The following is a 5,629-nucleotide window of genomic DNA, read 5'->3' as shown; positions in this document are numbered from 1 at the left end:
CTGGGATATTGAGCTCTTGGGCAGTCAGAATTCCAGTTCATGAGGCAATCTATGTCAATCTGGTCTAGCAAGGTGACTGGTCCCTATCCACTAATTATACAGGGCCTGCATCTCTAAAAGAGAACAAGAAAGAAAAAAGTAAATAAGGGAAATATGAAAAAAATATAGATATGAATCTTAGACCCTGGAGGATAAGTTAAGGCCCAGGTCACAAACAGCAAAACAGAGGGAAAGGCCCTGAGGGTTATGCTGGAATTCAGTACAGTGGTGTTCATGCAATATAAAAACTGGGAGAACTGGGAGAACTAATTTTGTTTTGAAACCTGGCTTGGCTTCAAGAATGAAGAAAATTAGGTTGAACTGTAATGAAAATATCTATGACGGCAAAGTTAAATAGAAGGGAAGTATGCTTTGAAGTTGAAATGGGTAGAAGTTTAATTATAATAAAGTATAATCCCTAATGAAATATTAGTTATATGGAGATAATCATATCTTAAATATTTCTTTAATATTTAAAGGTTAGAAGAATGAATCCTTGGCTCTCCTGTTTACTAGTTGTGTGATCATGGGGAAATTACTTACCTTCTCCAAACCTCAGTTTTTCATTTACCGAATGGATTTATGATATTTATATGGTTGCTTTAAGAATTAAGTGAAAAAATATAAAGAACATCATGGTACCTGGATCATCTTCATAGCTTAATAAATAGTCACTATTATCAGGCAGTGATAGGAGAATTAATGAGGTAAAAGTTCAATCATGTGATAGATTATTCTTCACAGGTAGGTATGCAATTAGTTATTTCTTGTCAGAGCAATTTGCAGAAGTTTCAGGGTCAGAATCTCTTTGTACATTTAGTACAAAATTGGCCCATTTGTAGAAAGGTAATTCCCTTTGTTTCCTGAATTTGTAATAAATTAGGTCCTTTATACACTTTCCTTCCAAAATAGCACTCTTTTTTGGGAGGGGGGGTGTTGGGGATTGAACCCAGAGCCTCATACATGCTAAACACACTGTCTACCACTATCAACAGTAGTAATTATAACATTAATTTTAAGTTATCATTTACCATTCATATTTTAAATGTTTTGACAAAGACCTTGAATTTTTAAGAAAATGACCAATTATGAGCAGGTTAGCCAGGCAGATGACGGTGACTGAAAAAAAGAGAAGATGGTAAGAGTATAAAGGCTTCTTCCGTAGTCAGTACAGATCACCCTTTGGAACTAATTCAATCGGCCATTTGTTTAGGTGGAGTGAAATAGGCTGTCTGGAGTTGTCACACAGGAAGCCTAAAAAAGAGGTCCTCAAGAGGCTCTCTGGGAAGCCTATTGAAGTTAAGGGGAAAAAGGGAGATGGACTGTAGCTTTTATGGAACTAGATTTGTTAGGCCTAAAAATGAGCCGTTCAGGATCAAGTTTAAAGACTCTTTACAGAACTTTTGTTGTTATTTCACATTCTGTTTGAAGAGTCTCTGACTTAGCACTTTTTTCCTTTTAAGTAGACTTTATTTTTAGAGCAGTTTTAGGCTCACAGCAAAAATTGAGCAGAAATCACAGAGAGTTCCCATATATTTTGTCCCCACCCATGCACATTTTCTCCTACTATCAACATCCCACACCAGAGCAATACATTTGTTATAATCAATGAACCATCACGATCAGGTTTCTAGTTTATATTAGGGTTCCCATTTGTTGTTCTGCATTCTATGAGTTTGGAAAAATGTTTAATGATGTGAATCTAACATTATAGTATCACACAAAGTAGTTTCACTAGTGAAAATCCTCTTGGCTCCACATATTCCCTCAACTGCTAGCAACTATAGATCTTTTTCCTGTTTCCATACTTTTGCTCTGAGTTTTAAAGACAGTTTTATGGTGCTATAATTCATGCACCACAAAATTTACCCACTTAAAGTATAGAATTCAATTTAATTGGGTAAAATTTATGTAACATAAAAATACTATTTTAGAGTATACAATTCAGTGATATTTAGCACATTCACAATATTGCACAATCACCAGCTCTACCTAGTTCCAAAACACATTCATCATCCCAAAAGAAAATCCCATGCCATTAAGCTGCTACTTCCAATCCCCTCCAAACCCTTGGCAACCATTTCTACTTTCTGTCACTATATATTTGCTTATTCTAGATATTGCATATAAATGGAACTCTATTATATATAACTTTTGAGATAGCTGACTTCTTTCACTTAATGTTTTCAAGGTTCATCCACATTGTAGCATGTTTGGATATTTCATTCCTTTTCATGATTGAATAATATTGTATTATATAGTAGTTTTGTTTATCCATTCATCACTTGATGGGCATTTGAGTTATTTCTACCTTTGGGCTGTTGTGACTAGTGCCACTATAAGCCTGTATGTACAAGGGTTCTGTGTGTGTGTGTGTGTCTGTGTGTGTGTGTGTGTGTGTGTGTGTGTATTTTGCTGGAAATTGTATCCAGGGCCTAAAGCATGATATTCATTATTCTACCATTGAGCTATACCCCTAGCCCTGTGTACAGATTTTTGTTTGAACACCTTCTTTAAATTTTTGGAGGGTATATATGTAGGAATATATTTGCTAGGTTATATGGTGATTGTATAATTAATTGTTTCCCACAGAAGTTGTACCACTTTATATTTATACCAGCAGTGTATGGTGGTTCCAATTTTTCCACATTTTTATTAGCACTTGTTATTATTTTTTTGATCATAGCCATCCTTGTGGATGTTGAAGAAGTGTTTTGTTGTTTTAGTGAACTTTTTGTCACTATAACAAAAATACCAGAAAAGAACAACTTAGAGAAAGAGATGTTTACTTTGGCTTATGGTTTCAGGGCTGTGGTCAGCTGACTCCATTGCTCTGGGCCAGAGGTGAAGTAGAACATCATGGAAGAAGGGTATGGTGGAAAAAAAAAGCTGCTCAGTTCGTGGCAGCTGGGAAGCAGAGAAAGGGATTCAGGCACCAGGAACAAAATATAAACCCCAAAGGCATACCTCCAGTGACCTACTTCCTTCAACCACACAATACCTGCCAACAGTTTCCCTTAACAATACCATAGTTCTTTCACTTTATTACTCCATCAACTGGGCTTGGTGGTACATTCCTGTAATTCCAGCAATTTGGGAGGCTGAGACTAGAGGATTCCAAATTCAAGTCTAGCCTCAGCAACTTAGCAAGGCCCTATGCAACATAGTGAGACCCTCTCTCAAAATAAAACATAAAAAAGGACTTAGGGATAGCTTAGTAGTTAAGTGTCCAGGGTTCAATCCCAGGTGCCAAAATACTACTACTACTACTACTACTACTACTACTACTACTACTACTACTACTTCCATCAAATGAATTAATCCACTGATTAGGTTACAGCTCTCAGAACCTGATCATTTCAGGTTCCATTGCCTAATATGACCTCATATCCAAACTACAGCATGGGTTTCTTTGTAAGTTTTCTTTCCATTCTCTTTCTTTCCCCCCTCCCTCTCTCCCTCTCTCTACCTTTCTCTTTGGTGCTTGGATTTTTTTTTTGACAAAAATTATGTTTAATTTACAAAGTAATAAAGGTTACAGGTTAAAAGTTACACATAAAGTATAAAAAGGCCTATTACACAAATGTATAAATCTCTGTATAAAGCTCATATCAATGTGTCCTACCTTTGTCTCCTGTTTGTTAGCCAGGTCTTGGAGCTCTGAACAAGAAGAGTTCTCAAAGGGGGCAGGGGAAGAGCTTCCAAACCAACAGCTAAAAACATCCCCTTAATAGACTTCAGTTACTTGCAAAGTAAATCTTTTCATTTTTCATCTGAGTTGCCCTAACTAGTCATATCCTTTAAAAATTGCCTCATAACACAATAAAAAAGAAAAGTAATGCCTTAGAAAGTAGAGGACAGTACTCTGAAATTAAATGGGAAACAGGCAAGTGGAATGCTCAGGTTTGACAAGAAAAGTTCATACAATACTTTAAGTTAAAACTATAAACCTGTGCCTCTGGCACTGGTCACAGACAAAGGGGACTCAAAGTGTTCTCATTCCATTAGAAAGGACCAAAGAGAAAAGCCTAACCATTGGACCTCAAAACCAAAGACTTGAGAAAACATTTCTGAGTTTAAACCTTAGCTTAACTGAAGAATGCTAAACCTTTTTGATCATTCTGGGATCCATGGCAACCCTTTTGCTACCTGGGACTTGAAAAGACAGTAAATATAAATGAGGCCGCAGGGACCCCTGAGAATGGTGAGGCTACTGCTACTTCCACAGCTCTGGATTCAACCTGGGGTTTGTGGCCTCACATAAAAATGATCCTAGAAAGGAGAAGGAAGAACGAGGTAATAAAAGGCCCAGGAAAGAGCCAGGGCAGTCTACTTAAAAGGGCCTATGAAACCTTTCTCTACATGGAAAGTGTTCTGAATACAGGGTTTTTTAAAAATATTTTTTTTATTTTTTAGTTGTAGTTTGTCTCAATATCTTTATTTATTGATTTTTATGTGGTGATGAGGATTGAAACCAGGGCCTTGCACGTGCTAGGTGAGCACTAGACCTCTGAGCCACAACACCAGCCCCTGAATACAGGTCTTTATGGTATATTTTAGCCCCACCCCCAGTCTTACTATTACATGGTTAGGACCCCAGGAAACATTCTGAAAGATGATACTGCACACATGAAACGTTTTTCTCCCAAGTTCATTAGTACCCTGTCACCCTTCCACACCATTTCCACTCAATCGCACCCTTCTCCATGAGCAAAAATATCAAATCAGCAAGGAAGATGTGGGCTTCTTGCCCAGCCAAGCCTATTTTGCATATTTCTTCTTGGGTTTCTTATCAGCTTCAGGGTTACAGACTGCAGGATTTGGTGTAGGATTCACATTCACTGCTGATGGCATGACAGGAGTCAAGTCCACGTCAAGGGTGAGGTTTGGGTATGACATAGGCAAACCACCAATGAGTGCTATTCCATGAATGCCATGTGGCTGGGAGCCTGCTTCGCTGTGTGTCAGGGCAGGACCCAGTAGAGTCCGTCACTAAAGGCAAAGTTCTGCATGCACCTGCTCCCTGATTCCTCCAGGACCAGGGAGCCAGGACCCTCTACCCACTTCTTCACTGGGACTACTGCAGTTTGCAACATGTTTCGAAGGGACAACTGAGGCATCCACATCCTTTGTGTTGATGTACTCATCACCCTCGCTGAAAGTCACTTGTGAGTTCTTCCTCTTCTTCTTTGGTCTCTGAATGTCCAGATTTCCCTCCTCAATGGTGAGGGTAGAAATCCACTTGTTGTGGAAAGTTTTGATCTCTATCAGGTTCTCAGTTAGTTTGTCTCCTTTGACTACATCCAGATGTAAACCAGTTGGGGGTTTTCCTGCCCAGGTCAGGCAGTCAAATGGTGCTTGGAATTTAACATAGGGCTTCTCACAAGTATATAAACTTTACCGCTGAGCTACACTCCCAGCCCTCTTTGTGGCTTTGTTTTATTTTGTTTTGTTTTCATTTTTTATATATTGGGGATTGAACACAAGGGCACTTAACCACTGAACCAAATCCCCAGTCCTTTTTATGTTTTTATTTTGAGACAGGGTCTCACTAAATTGCTTAGTTCTTCACTTAGTTGCTTAAGCTGGC

The 5,629-nt window shown here is 38.4% G+C and overlaps 1 pseudogene; it reads right to left on the bottom strand.

The window, feature by feature from the left end:
- Positions 1–4,758: 4,758 nt before the first annotated feature.
- LOC113199569 (nuclear inhibitor of protein phosphatase 1 pseudogene) lies at positions 4,759–5,135 on the bottom strand (annotated as a pseudogene).
- Positions 5,136–5,629: the final 494 nt, after the last annotated feature.

The sequence above is a fragment of the Urocitellus parryii genome, chromosome X, assembly GCF_045843805.1.
Source record: "Urocitellus parryii isolate mUroPar1 chromosome X, mUroPar1.hap1, whole genome shotgun sequence".
Taxonomy (NCBI): Eukaryota; Metazoa; Chordata; class Mammalia; order Rodentia; family Sciuridae; genus Urocitellus; species Urocitellus parryii.
This window is presented reverse-complemented; position numbering and strand designations above follow the sequence as displayed.